The sequence below is a fragment of the Gallinula chloropus genome (assembly GCF_964237585.1).
Source record: "Gallinula chloropus genome assembly, chromosome: 1".
NCBI lineage: Eukaryota > Metazoa > Chordata > Aves > Gruiformes > Rallidae > Gallinula > Gallinula chloropus.
The window spans coordinates 150,154,738-150,170,496 of NC_140085.1; positions in this window are offsets into that span (position 1 = coordinate 150,154,738).

The following is a 15,759-nucleotide window of genomic DNA, read 5'->3' on the forward strand; positions in this document are numbered from 1 at the left end:
CCTTTTGTTACACTTTGTTTCCCCTGTCCAGCTGAGGAGGGGAGTGACAGAGTGGCTTTGAAGGGCACCTGGCCTCCAGCCAGGGCCAACTCATTACAAGGAGATGAGAAGAAAGTGCCAAAACAGGAGGCAGCATGAGAGAAGGCACTGAAAAAACCTTGCCATATCCCAAAAGCGCAGAATCCCACTTCAGAATAAGAAAGACTGGCCAAGCATTCAAGAAGTGAACTTAGCAGAGCAGTAGAGGAGACTGAAGTACAACTAAGCCCTCTACCTGTGGTACTTTTCACCTTACAAAGCCTGGAATATAGTCCATATCGTAAGATCAGCATCTTGATCAACAGAAACGAGACTAAGTCAGGCTTGAAGAACAGAACTCCTCCAAAAAAAAGGCACCATACTGAAAACGTGTCTGACCATAAAGCATTACAGATAACCATCAAACATGGGTTGTCCCCTCTTGACATTCCATTAAGGTAAGATTTGTGGGGAAAGATGTTTTATAACACCATCTGATGAATTTGAAAAGAAAGGTGAGAGCTTTTAGGTACATAAACCCTTCTTCAGATCTGAAGAAGCAGCACACTTCAGCCTAAAGACAGAACGAGCACAACACCTGTGAGTTTAAATTAAATATGTTAACTAAATAGTTAGAAGCAGTTGATACCCACAGAGCAGAGGGAGGCTGGCAGCAAAAGTGGAAGACTAAGGCAAAGGGGTGGGGGGGAAGGTAAATACCCTTTCTGGAAGGCAGAGACCATAACAACAGTAGACTGCAGCAAAAATTGCAGTGTGGAGAAACCCAGATTTGCTAATACTTGGTTTAAGTAAGTTGTGTAACAGGAAGAATAACTTTGGTCATGATTGAGTCACAACCAAACAGCAGGACACCCAGTGCTTCCATGGCCCCACAGCTCACACCCCGAAGCAGTTCTAACAGCAACAGAAGATGTTAGAACCAAGTTCACAACTTCTTCCCCCATTCAGAATTCTCAACAACCTTTGCTGAAATAGATATCCATCATAAATTTTAAAAAAACCCTGCACTTAGGATTACTAAAGTTTCATAAAGAAAATATATATTACCATAGGTCCAAAATTACTAACACAAATACCAGAGAACTTTATATAATAGGGTCACATTAAAGTGGTGACCAATACCTTGTAGATAAATGCCTTTTGTGGATGAATTAAGAAAACCAGAATATTTTTAGTAGATTTCGTAGATTTTCTTGGTGTTAGAATTATTTTTGGAGCTATGCAGATGGCAGCCAGAAGGGTGTCAGACAGAATAAGATTCCAAATGCTGGTCTATTATGTTGTGCTGCGTGGAGATGCATCAGTGGAATCATCAGTAGAATTCTTAATTCCTTTTTTTGATTCTTGTTATGTTATCTTTTGGCCTTCTACAAAAAAGATGACATTGTTAGAAGAGTAAGAGCCTCCTCACTTACCTCTGCTTCTAATACTTTAGTGTGTAAGTAGACCAAAGTGGGCTAGGATGGCTGTTTTCAGGCAAGACGTGGGCTGAAGATGGAGTGCACTCAACCCTCCACCAGTTACAAATAAAGGCCAAAGCTAGACAGAAAAATTGCCTGTGGGAGATGAAGGTAGGACAGCAGCTATACCTTCTACTATGAAAGTCTATCAGTGAATACTGGGAACTCTGTGCCCATTTCCTGTGGTCTTGCAAGGACACATTGAACTGCCCATGCTTTATGTAACTTTGAAATCTAACTCATAACTTAGGCTAAAATGATAATTTTTATATATTTATAATATTAGAAGTTGCATTAATAGCAGCAAGGAAAGCCACAGCACTGCTACATTACCAAAAAGCAAGAAGCAGGCACTAAGAAAGAAAGGACTAGGGGTGTTCTGTCTGAGATTCAGTCACCAGAATCTAGGTGCTGACATGAGCTGGTTGCCTGAGCTCCCATTACAGCCAACACAGAGGTAGGGAATTGTTCAGTTGCTCACATGTGGGGATGTGGTATCAGCTGAGATGAGTTTTCTGACTGGCTTCTATCAGGGCAGAGACTTCCCATTGGTCCTATAAGACATCTGTGTGAGGCTGGCAGGTGTCTTACTCATAGAACATGTTGGGTAGGAAGGGACCTTTAAAGGTCAGCTAGTCCAAGCCCCCTGCAGTAAGCAGGGACAGCTTTAACTAGATCAGGTTGCTCAGAGCTTGACCTTGAACGCCTCCAGGGATGGAGCCTCCACCACCTCTCTGGGCAACCTCTGCCAGTGTCTCACCACCTTCATAACAAAGAACTTCTTCCCTATGTCTAATTTAAACCTACCTCACTCTATTCAAAACCACAGCCCCTCATCCTATCACTACATGCCCTTACAAAGAGTCCCTTCCCAGCTTTCCTGTAGGTCCCTTCAGGTACTGGAAGGTCTCTATACAGTATCCTTGGAGCCTTCACTTCTCCAGGCTGAAGAAGCCCAGCTTTCTCAGCCTGTCTTTGTAGGAGAGCTGCTCCAGCCTTCTGGTCTTCTTCATGGCCCTCCTTTGGACTTGCTGCAAGAGGTCCATGTCCTGCTTGTGGTGAGGTTTTCTAGAGCTGGACATGTGCCCCAATACCCAGGGCATTAGATTGTGCAAGATATGCTTATATTTAGGCAGCTGGATAGAGTTCTGCTAATCAGCAGAGTTTCATCTCACCCCCTAAAGCAGACATTAGAGACAGAGAAAGCAGACATAGAGAGCTGCTTAGCTCTCTAGGCTTCACCAGCTGTACTGACTAGCTATCAGGAGAGATGGGACACCTAGCACACACAAAGGTGCCTACAATTAGATGTCTTAATTGGCACTGCACTGCACAGTCAGGACAAGATCCAGCTGCCTAAGCAGCTCAGACCCATCTGAAAGGGCACAAATAATTTTTCTCAAAGCTCCCCTTCAATGGGATAAAGTTCTGTCATCCTTTTTTCCATGGCTGAAAGGAGTTAGTTGCATCAAATCCACATCCAAATTTATGGGGCTGGATACTCAAACCAGCTTTGTTGTGGCTTACCACACAGATAATTCTCATCCCTCACCTTCATTCTGTATTCCCTGGGCAGGCAGCACAGACATTTCTGGGGGTGGATTAAAAAAAAAAAAAAAAAAAAGAAAAATTCAATATCTGTGAAAGCTCCTATAAACTTGAAATCAAGTTATATGTGGTATTAATTCAATTTTGCCAAAGTCAATAGGATTACATTTTCTTTATAGAGTCCAAGCACTCACCTGCTGTACACAAACACAATGAAGAAGAGCAGGACAAGCATTATCAAACTGGTGAGCGCCTTCCCGAACACCGAAAAACAATTACACTTTGTCAGCTACAACTCCTCGACATTATTTCTTCCTCCTCCTTTGAATGATGGTGGCAGCAGCCTGCACCTCGGCTGGAGGGGCATCAGACAGTGCGTGGTGAAAGACAGGATTAATAGTAGGTATCAGAGGAACAGCTTGTCTCTTCCAACGTGCCCCACTTTTCATAAGTCAGAGAAACAGCTTGGCCATGAGCCAGCAGTGTGCCCTGGTGGCTAAGAGAGCCAATGGGATCCTGGGGTGCATCCAGAGGAGTGTAGCCAGCAGGTCAAAGGAGGTGATCCTCCCCCTCTACTCTGCCCTGGTCAGGCCCCACCTGGAGTATTGTGTCCAGTTCTGGACTCCCTGGTATAAAAGAGACAGGGATCTCCTGGAAAGAGTCCAGAGAAGGGCTACGAAAGTGATTAAGGGCCTGGAGCATCTTCCCTATGAGGAAAGGCTGAGTGAGCTGGGACTGTTCAGCCTTGAGAAGAGAAGACTAAGGGGGGGACCTAATTAAAGTTTATAATTATCCGAAGCAGGGGATGCAGGGGGGATCAGCCAGCCCCTTTTCAGTGGTCTGCGGGGACAGGACAAGGGGCAATGGCTGCAAGTTGGAGCACAGGAAGTTCCGCACCAACATGCAGAAGAACTTTTTCACAGTGAGGGTGACAGAGCCCTGGGACAGGCTGCCCAGGGGGGTGTGGAGTCTTCTTCTCTGGAGATATTCAAGACCCACCTGGACGCCTATCTGAGTGATATGTCCTAGGGAGCTGCTTTGGCAGGGGGTTTGGACCCGATGATCTCTGGAGGTCCCTTCCAACCCCTACAGTTCTATGATTCTGTGATTCTATGAAACTCCCGGGGTTCTGTTGAATAGATACGAAGAGTTTAAACCCTTAGCTGAGACTTCCTTGTAGTTTTTTTTACATGAAGAGGCTGGTCTCCACCTTCAACTAGCAGCAGAGGAATTACCTTAAGCAGAAAATCAAGAAGTGACTGATTCCTTTGAGATATGCACAGAAACAAACACGCAGAGAAATGCTGCTTTCAGCTCTTACAAGCTATTTCATTTTTCCTGCAATCTGAAGGATAATTCTACCTTTCAAACCCCACACAAAGTCAGACTTTTTAGCTTTGCTCCTTGAGGAAAAAAATAATGAAAAGTTTATGCTAGAAGGTAGGATGCCAAATAAAAAAAGTTCCCAAATGTATCATTAGAAATAGCAATAATATTATCCTAATTGCCATGATATTTTGAAAAACACAGGTTGTAAAAGGCTGTAGGTTGACTGCTGGCAAAGTCTCAAAGGCACTTTAAACCCCATTTTATTTATCACAGAGGCATTAAATACCTGAATGTCTTTCTACTGGCATTTCAGTACAATATGAAGCATTTCAGTGTTCTGCTCGCACAGCCAAAGCAAAGGGTCACGGGGTTCCCACCCGCACTTTATGGACTCGTGTCAGCACAAGGAAGGTTTGAACCCTGCATCCTTGCCAGCTGGAATATTCCCTGGTCACTGGGTTATCCCAAAGTACAGGGAAAAAGGACCACTGCATCCTTCCTGCATGGACAGCACCTGCACTTGCCTACAAACCCACCCTGAAACGCTGTGGTGTTTCATTACCAGGTCATTTGAATCGAGCGTTAACAAAACGTCATGTATTTTCCCCTCTTTTTTTGCCAAGACTATTCACCCAGTTCTATTGGGATGTGAGACTCAGAGTGGCCTCAGTGAAACCCCTTTTTGGCAAATAGAGTTGTCTGAAAACAAAGTAAAATAATCTTTTCTCTGCAGAGTATTTCCTTTAGCAAAACCTCATCCTGAGTCTGAATTAAAGGTGCCCTATGCCAGAAGAAGCAATACCACACATCATCTTCCCTGCATGAGCCTGTTACATTGACAGTAAGTGAAAATAAGTGGGGAAATGGAGAGAAGTAAATTTTACACAGGATAAGCCAGTTCTCAGAAGAGGATACTGAAGCACACGCATACGTACGAGAATGGGTTTCACACTTTTGTTTCACAAAGAGAAAGGAATTAGAGGGAGACAAAATAAAAGACTAGGGGCAGGTTGGGGCCAGGGAGCTTCTAATGCTGTAATCTGAAGGTGAAAATTTTGTCTGCTGTTCCTTCACTATCATAAACTGTATATCAGAAGCATTTTTCTCCACTTTGGAACTTAAGTCTGCTAAGCAAAGCAGAGTTCCTCGCTTGCGTGGCTCTTCAGGATAGAGTGTCAGAGGTCAGTAATTGTCCCAGGGTTTGAGTTTCATTCTACCTTGTTACCCACTCCCACACAGATACTGCCTTAATTTTAGTGTCATTTTAAGAAATGCTATCTTGTGTATGGCATTATACCACTATTACTATTATTATTTATTATCATTTGCCCAAGTTCCTTACACTGATCTGGCTTAATGTTCTCTTGTTTGACAGTCCAGGTAGCCTCTTCATATGAAAACCAGATGTTTTCAACCATAAGGTTTTTAAGAGGGCAGTACTTTGAATATCACAGAATTGCATAAATACAGATCAAACTTATAAGTGGAGAACCCATATAGAAAAAGGTAAAGGAAAATTGCCCATGCCCCTTCTCTCTGAAGGTGCTCTTTGGCAGATTTCTCTCCCCTTCACAGGGAAAACATCCCCACTCTACATTTTTACAGAATCCCTTCTGTCATTTTTCTAAGTATATTTATTTATGGCCCTTTATTCACAAGGATATTGTTCTCTTTTCTAACATGTCTCTGTCTTGTCCTGTGGCTCTGTGGGAGGACCCTGAAACCAACCCTCTGAAATCTGAGGGAAAATCATATCAGGAGCAACTGACGGAGCTGGGGATGTTCAGCCTGGAGAAGAGGAGGCTGAGGGGAGACCTTATCACCGCCTACAATTACCTGAAGGGAGGTTGTAGAGAGGTGGGTGATGGTCTCTTCAGCCAGGTGACAGGAGACAGGACAAGGGGAAATGGCACAAAGCTGTGCCAGGGCAGGGTCAGAGTAGATGTTGAGAAAAAATTCTTCACTGAAAGAGTTGTCAGGGCCTGGAACAGGCTGCTCAGGGTGGGGGTTGAGTCACCATCCCTGGATGTGTTTATAAAAAAAAGGGTAGATCAGGTACTCAGGGATATGGTTTAGTAGAGGACAGGAATGGTTGGACTTGATTGTCATAAAGGTCTCTTCCAACCTTGTGATTCTGTGAAATTCAAGTATGAGTCAACTTATGAACATGAGCTTAAGTTTTGGACAGAACAGAAACACCTGCCAATCTTCAGCAGTCTCCAAATAGGCTGATTTCTCAAAGATTAACAAACATTTAAACAGATGAACCTCTAAACAAATTTTAATTGGAACCTGGGTTTTATTCCTGCAAATTCTCCTCCCACATTATCCACACGTCTGAAGGGAGCTCTCTTGGTTTGTTTGGTATCAACAGTGTGATGCCAGTCAGCAGAGGAGGATGCAGGGGTGTAATGAGAATTACTCAAAATGAGAATGGGGAGGTTGCAGGAGGCTTGCACAGGCACAGGCCCATCTCTTTCTGCCTTAGACATGAGTGCCACACACACAGTCTGTGAAAAGACTTAGCTCCAAAGTTAGAAGGAAACTCTGATATTTGAACAGTGTTGTCTTATTTTTTCAAATAATCACATGGCATAGGGTTCAGGTTGCCCTCTTGCCTACAGAAGGAGCAGTCTGTGGTTGCATACACCTTTCCTGGCCCTTTTTTGGTGATGTGTTTCATAAACATGGAGATTGCAAACTACAAAATAGAAAAAAAAATAAGAGAAACAGAAAAAGAAGTGAATTTAACATCAGCTTTTCATTTACTTTCACTGAGAGTAGCTGCATTATCTTCACAATCACTGAAAGTGAAATCTGTAATGAGTATCTAAAATAAATTAAAGTTTGAAGCAAACAAAATAAGAATTGACTGTTCACAGGAAGAGGTAGAACTGACTGTTCATCACAACACAGTCTTCAAGTCGTAGTATGTGTCAGCGGAAGACTTGCTGATACGATTCTGAATAGTCCAGCAGAGCACAAGGCAGGCTAAATACAATAGAAATTTTGAGATTCAATTTGTAACATATAATTATTCCATATTTCACTGTATTATAAGTTTAAATTATCCACATCAGAGGATTTTTAGCATTTGGAGTCTGTGTAATAGAAGGGAAATTTTAACTCCCATTTTGACAGGAAGGACGGAAGATAATTAATATGTACTACACAAGAAGATTAAAGAGAAGTACCAATTCTGTGACTGACCATTTTCAATGTATTTACAAGTAGTTTAACATTTTCATCAAGAAAGCTTCTTATAAATTGGAAACAGAATTGCAAAATGATTACAACTAGGAAAAAAACCCTAGAAATGGGGTGGTGGGGGGTGGTGGTGCGGATATGCTGGCACACCCAGGGGCTCACACAAGGCACTGTCTATGACAGAAAGATCATGGTGAACCCACAGCAGGGGACATCTCCCTGATGCCCAGCTAATATTAATCAAACATCAATAAGTCAAAATTGAAAAAGGATTTTGTCTCAGCAGAAGCCCTTTAGCAGCAGCAGGTTTGGAGGGGTCTGTGGTCCAGAGCCATAGGTGGGAGCTGCATACCTGCTTCCCCTTAACAGCTGAGAAGAAAGGGCAAGCCCATTCCTCATTTCAGCAGTCAGTGGTACCACAATCCTCAAAGACAGCCTCAGCCCAACTCTGTGCCAGTTGTTGCCATGAGCTCTGTCTCATACAGCACTTAAAACCCGCTGTAGATGGATATAGATTACAGAAGCACAGGCACCACAGTGCATTTCCATCTCAGAGTACTTTATGCTGGAGAACACAGTGTGATTGTGGTACAGGAGCACATGCCTTGATGCTCAGCATGAAGCACATGAAGAGCATACCACGTTGTTATCTGAGCTAGGACTGTGCTGCAGCCTTGGAAACCTGCTCAGCCTACCTTTAATCCAGCTGTTTTGAGTAAAGTTCCTTCAGGAGCATCAGCAGCTGAAGCCCACTGGGTTCTCTGGTTAGATTTACACTCCTGAGGGTTTGCTAGGCCAAATTGACCAAAGCCCTGAGCAATTGCATCCAGGCTCAGAGCTGACCCTACTCTGAGCTGGACTAAAAAGCTCCTGAGGCCCCTTCCAGCCTGAATGCTTTTATCCATGTACCTAGCCCACATCAAAGCCTGTGTTGCTTTAGCTAATTATACCATCAGTGCTCAGGTGGAGATGATGAGGTAGTTGAGTTCAGGCTTGTTCCCCTGTACTAGTCACATCTCTACTTCCAATACAGGCCTATAAATTCTGAAAGTAACAATTCCAATAATCCTGAGCAAAGGCCCATTTAGCACCTCTTAAAAAAAAAAAAGAAAAATCACCTGGCAACCCAGTCTAAGAGTGGGACTTATTCAGCATGGGTTTAAAGGCAAATCTAAGCAAGAAAGCTAAGTAAAAGAGGAAAAGGTAAGGATTAGAAGACCAGCCTGCTTGACATCAATCTTTCTCACAGCCAGTAGGGAAATTTTTGAAGGTCTGACAAGATTCAGATCCCGAAACCTCCTTGAACAGAAACAGGACCAGTGGCCTGGAAGGCCACTCTTTTTAATATGAGTTCACTTTTTCTGTCCCTCACTACTAACACTGGAAGGTTGTTTCAAGTCCCCATTCCAACTCAGAATAAAACCTCCCAGTAGTTTCCAGCACCATTGTTATGCTGCAGCTATCCTTGATTGATGCTAACTGTAGGAAGTGATTAGGGTCCCCTCTGGGGGAAAACGACAGCTATGGTGACAGAAGTCATCACACAAAACCACAGACCTGCCAAGTGCTGAGGAGCAACAAAAGAATTTTCCACTGAAAATTTACTAGGAACACACAGGAGGCTGGATGTGGAAAGATATGGTGTCTGCAAACCTGTGAAGTACTGGAGGCCATACTAGGTTTGGGTGGAATCTTTTCTTCTCAGTAGCTAGAATGGGGCTATGTTGGGTTTGTGGTTAGAGCAGTGCTGATAGCACAGAGTTGCTTTCATTACTGCTGAGCAGCTCTAGCACAGAGCCAAGGCCTTTGCTGCTTCTCACCCCACCCCACCAGCGAGGAGGCTGGGGGTGCACAAGGAGTTCGGAGGGGACACAGCCAGGACAGCTGACCCCAAATGACCAAAGGGATATTTCATACCATATGGCATCATGTTTGACATATAAAGCTGGGGGAAGAAAGAGAAATGGGGGAGATGTTTGGAGTGATGGTGTTTGTCTGCCCAAGTAATGGCTACACCTGATGGAGCCCCACTGTCCTGGGGACGGCTGAACTCCTGCCTGCCCATGGGAAGTGGGGAATGAATCCTTGCCTTGCTCTGCTTGTGCACACGGCTTGTGCTTTACCTTTTGTTAACCTGCCTTTATCTCAACCCACGGGTTTTCTCTCTGTTACCCTTCTGATTTTCTCCCTCATCCCACTGTGGGGAGTGAGTAAGTGAACAGCTGTGTGGGGTTGAGCAGCTGGTTGGGGTTAGCCCACGAGAGGGCAGGCAGAGGGAAATGAAGAAAATGTCAGTGCAACAGGAAGGCACCTTGAGAGAAAGGATTATTTGGGAAGATTTTCAGCATGGTCCTGTTTAAAACCTTCTTTTCCTTGACTGCTGCTGCATTTAGCAACTATGTAACTAGCATGGATCCAAAGAACTCAGAGGATCCACATCTTGAGGCTACTATGTAAGTACCAAATAGATTTACACATCTGTCAACACACAGGACTCAGGATTCACTTAGATATGCTGAAATGCGCATCTGCCCTGCTCTCCCCTGAACTATACCCCGTGCCTCACATTGCTCCCCTGAACCCTGCCATGACCTGTGGACCTGAAACACACAGCTGGGCATCAAGACCTGGGATGCTCAGCATAGTACGGAGAAATAGTAGGAGTCCTTCCCTTTCTGAGTTGTCCCAAATAATTCACTTTAAAACTACTAAAAATAACAGAATCCCAGGATCACAGAGGGAAGGGGCTGGAAAGGACATTTGGAGATCACCCAGTCCAGCTCAGTTGCCAGAGCAGGATCACCTAGAGCAGGCTGCACAGGACAGTGTCCAGGTGGGTTTTGAATGTCTCTGGAGATGGAGACTCCACAACCTCTCCACAACCAGCCTGTGCCAGTGCTTTTCTCCCCTCACAGTGAAGAAGATTCTCCAGATGTTTAGGTAGAACTTCCTATATTTAAGTTTATGCCCGCTGCCTCTTGTCCCATCACTGAGAAAAGACTGACCTCATCCTCCTGACATCTACCCCAGCAAGTATTTCACAGACGCATAGAATGTGTAAGGTTGGAAGGGACCTTTAGAGGTCATCTAGTCCAATCCCCTTGCAGTAAGCAGGGACATCTTCACTAGATCAGGCTGCTCAGAGCCCCATCCAGCCTGACCTTGGATATTTCCAGGGATGAGGCCTCCACTACGTCTCTGGGCAACCTGTGCCAGTGATCTACCACTCTCATATTGAAGAACTTTTCCTAATATCCAACCTAAATCTCCCCTTTTCTAGTTTAAAACCATTACCCCTCATCCTATTGCTACACAGCCTCATGAACAGTTCTCCCCCAGCTTTCTTATAGGCACCTGGCAGGTACTGGAAGGTACCCCTGGAGCCATCCCTTCTCCGAGCTGAACAAGCCCAGCTCTCTCAGCCTATTTATAAGCACTGACAACGAAAACAAACTAAAACCCCACAACACACCCAAGACGAAGGCGAACTAAAACCCTACGGGGAAACGACACCCACCTCCACCCCAGGAGGCCCGGGGGGAGGGAAGGGGGGAGCTGCCCTGCCCGGCCCGGCTCGGCGGCGGTCCCGGAGGCAGCTGCCAGCAGGAGGAGCCCCTCCACCGCTGATGGCGGCCCTGCGCCTCCCCGGCACGTCCTCCTTCGCCAGAAGACAAGGAGCCACCGCGTCAGAGCCCGACGGCACAGCGCAGGCCCCGCTCTCCTTTCGAGGAGGGGTAGAAAGCCAGAGGGAACCGCGGTGACAGGCAGAGCCTCAGGCGGACCGGTCACGGTCAGGGTCACGGTGCTCTGTCGTGGCCTGGGCAGGCAGGACCGTACGGGATTTGGGGGAAGAAGATGGATGGGAAGGAGCCTCCCCGGAGTTCAGGGCTTCTTAATGCCTTCTGCTTTTAATTTGAAGGCAGCTATACGGATTTCCCAGAAGCAGTGCTGCTCCGGCGCTCCTGGCTGATGGTTTGGTTGCTCCGGGTATCTACTTCCCTCACCTCAGGCACAGAAAGCCCTGCAGCTTCCTCCCCTTTCCTTGGGAATCACATTGAAGTTCCTAAGACGTTTCTTTATTTTACTGGTACCCTGTACACTGTCCTTAACAGGGGTGATTTGCTTCCCACCGCTGCTCCAGTGTGCCATGTGTTCTGTAGGGAAATGGAGTCGTTCCCACCCTGGTTAGTGACCACCCGGGCGTGGAGGCACCTCAGAACTGCGAGCGTTCTCAGAGCTGTAGCAAATGGCACGTTGGAGGACACAGATGTCCAAGAAAAAAATCCAGTTCTCTTTAGAGAGTTCACCCAGGCTCGGTGCTCTCAGGTGTCAGCACGAAACCCGCCTCTCGCTGTCTGCTCCGGGCACAAAGAACCTGATGTCGGGGTAAATACAAGTGAGAGAAGAGGGGCTAGCAGACCTCCAGCTCCCCCAGCCTGTACTCCTACACTCTGGCTGTGCACAGCTTTTGTTAAGATTGTGCTCATTCCGGACATCATGTTTTATGACAACCTCCTCTAGATTTAGTTTCTTTTTCTACAAATTCCCCTATTCCAAAAAATGCATTATGTGGGATTATTCATCAGATCACACAGTCTCCTTATGATACAGAGTCTCATATCATCAACAAAGGCAAATTAGAGTTTGGTGAGGTGTTCTGTGAACCTTATTTGTTCATCATGCTTCTAAATCTAATAAATTGCATCAGAATTCAGAAACACTCAGCTTTTTTGAGGACTCTTTCCTAAAGTTGTATTTTCCTAATGCATAGAGGATTGAATGTACCATTGCACTTTTGAATCCTGTTTACTGCTTTACCTCAGTTCAAAGTAGCAGCAAAGACTCACTTACAATATGTACAATTTTGTGGTGAAGTACTACAATATTGACTATTCACATTTCAGAATTCTATCTCATCAAATGTGCTTTTTTTTCTAGCCCTGAAGACAGGTTGTGTCTTCCCCTTGTGACCTCACGTAATGGAAGTACATTATTTACTCTTCCTACTCTAAGTATGTAAATCCAAAGTAAGTATTTTCATCCAAACCTGTCTGCTTTCTATACCACAACTTACGAAAGAACAGCTTACCATCTATCACTATTTCAAAGGTGAGTGTTCTGAAATAACTTGCTTTCAGTCATCCTCCAAAGCCTGGCAGGAACTGAAGTTCATGGGGTTATCAGTCTTTGCGCTCCAGGTATGCTTTACCATGTTCCCTTTTCAGTTCCATGTCAGCTTAACATAGACAGTCGTGTTGGTTTCATATCCATTTAGTCAAATTAATTTAGAATATTTTTCTTTAAGCAACCCGAGGAATGGCCCTTGCAGAGCCAGTGAGATGAAGACAAGACACTGCCCAGGACCACATGAGCCAGCACAAATCCCATGAGCTCTGTGCAGTCAAGAACCAGCAATCAAAGAAAGTGTTGGAGAACAGCAACAGACCATGAGCAGAAAATCTCACAGCACCAGAGAGACAAGAGAATGCATGTCTGTGAACTCATCATGCATGAGGATGCACGTCTGTGAACCCAGCTGAACTTGGGTTTCGGTGAGCAAGTTCTTTTGCTGTAGTCACCTTTGCTCAAAGTGCAGAGGGTATCTAAGCCAGTGGGTTTCCCCCAATCAGTATTCCTCGACTTCAGTTAGTTAGTTAGTTAGTTAGTTATCTATTTTCCCCCTCAAATATCCATGGCCCTACTTCACACTGAGCAGGGGGACAAAAGTCCAGCAACACCATTCTACAACTGTTGGGTAGCTGTTTTAAAACCAGACCTTGGCAACTAAACAAACTTAATAAAGGGTTTTTTAGCAAAACAGCGAATATCCACGTGACATTATGGCTGCCCATGGGCGCAGCCTCCAGCAGCTGTCAGGCTTCAGCTGTGCCAGGCAGCAGCCACAGCCACACAGACCCCCATGAAACAGCAGTGACTGATACAGCCCAGCTCCATCAGGTTATTTTCACAAATCATAAAATCATGGACTCTCAGAATGATTTGGGTGGGAAGGGACCTCAAAGACCATCTAGTTTCCAACCCTCTTGCCATGGGCAGGGATACCCTCCACTAGACAAGGTCGCCCAAAGCCCCATCCAACCTGGCCTTGGTCAGTTGTTTCAGGAGTGTCAAGCAAAGGCATTTTTCATTACAAGTCTGTACACACCGTTTTTACTTCCATTTCCTGAGGTACCTACACAATCCCTTGGCCAGCTCCCCTGCTTCCCATACACTCTCCCAATATGAACAATTCTTTAACATCCCAGTGGACTTCAACCACGTTTGACAAAGGGGCAGAAAGCTCTGTAAAAGATTCTCCTTAAGATACAAACAGATTCTACCTCATTAAGGCTGATCACGGAGCACTTCCAAATGCTGCACGACACAGTCAAGGCAAGAGGCAGAACATCCTCACAGCAGCACGTTTTTTGCCTAGAAACCAAGTAATAGTTTATCAAGTAATTTAATATATTACAACATGCACAGTCACTGCCTGCAAAATGCATGAACACTCAGACTGAAGTATGTCACAGTGCTCCAGTCTTACTGGGGAAGCTGCTCTGCAGGCAGCTTGGACATCTCACCTGAACACCGACAGTGAGTTTATGGACAAAGACACTGCATGACTTAGAGGGGAAGAATTTCAGCTGGAAATGAAGAGGGAAAAGGTGAGGGGGATTCCAACATGGTTGAGAAAACCAAAGCCTTCAGTGCAGCTCAGGTCAGTAGCTTCAAGTTTAGGCATAGTGACTTGTCATGCAGCTCAGGACCTGGCTCTTGGCATCCTTCCCTTGTGGTGTGGAATGATGCTCAGTGAGGTACACGGTAGCCCACATCGCATTACAGTGGCCAGATGGACGTGGGAGGCAAAAGGTAGAGGAGAAACCATGTAGAAAATGGTAGAATGAGGAGCTCATGCTCTGTGGACAAAAAGCCATCCCAAAATGTCCACCCCCATTGGCTGCACAGTGGTTTTGGTCCTGTTTATCCTTTTCCCTCAGATAAAGCCTATAAACCCAACCTCTTCCTATAGCCAAGGTTTTGAGCAACACCAAGCTACTCCTTGTCTGTTGCTTCCCACTCCAGTTTTCACACTCTTGTTCTTCACAGTGTGCACAGCACACAGGACATGCCATTGTGCTGAAGGATCACATCAGCACTTCCCCTGTTAGGATAAGGAGAAAAGGGTGTTTTCACTGTGTTTTTCTCACCTCATCACTCCACCCCATGCAGTAGCTCTCTCCCTTGTCAGCACAGGTAACGCACTCCCGTATCTTAAATTCCCAGCAGAAAACTCCCTTGGCAAAGCAGTAGTAGAAGGATCACCTGTTGCACTGTCCCCAGTTTTCTCAACTCTCTCACACTGGAGACTTCCTGTGGGAACTGGTGAAACTGGTGCTGCAGCAGTGGATGTTTCTCCATCCCTCTGGAATTCTGCCAGCCTTAGAGAGTAAGTCCAAACACCACAGCTCGACTCCTTGCTTAGTTTAACATAAACCATAAATCAGGGCCAGCGTTACCTCCACATCACATCACGCTGAACAAGCCCCTCTGACAGTGTAACATCTGCACGTTCAGCAAGTCACACGTGCTGCAGGGAAGGGTTAAAAAACCCCCAGATAAATCCCATGCACAGGGCTGGGTCAGACCCTTTGCAAAGGATTTCAGTTGTGACCATCTGCTTTGGTTCTACGGGACAGAGGGTTTACAGACTGTAGTTCCCAGAGCTGGAAAAGCAGCTCCAAACTCAGGCTGGTAATAAAAGCATAGGAAAGTATAAATATTTAAGAAATTCGGGGAAGCTGCAAGCGGCTGCTGACAAAGGAGAAGCCGACACAGTCCCCTGGTGGAAAAGCCCTGCCAAACCATGCTGCTTCTGTAGCGCTGATCTATCTGTGCCCACAGCAAACACGGAGCTAGTGGAGGCTGCTGGTCAGGCAAGAGCTGTCCAACGAAACCCGAGCAACACACTGGCTGAATGAAATCAAATTAAATAATTGGCTGGGGAATCTCACCAAACCTGCATGTAACATCAGCCTGGAAAAGGCTCTTCACTGTGAAAGGTGGTTCGTTGCTGTAACAGGCTCCCCAGGGCAGTGGTGACAGGATCAAGCCTGCCAGAGCTCAGACAGCATCTGGACGACCTCATTAAGGATGACGCTGTTCATCATGTGGT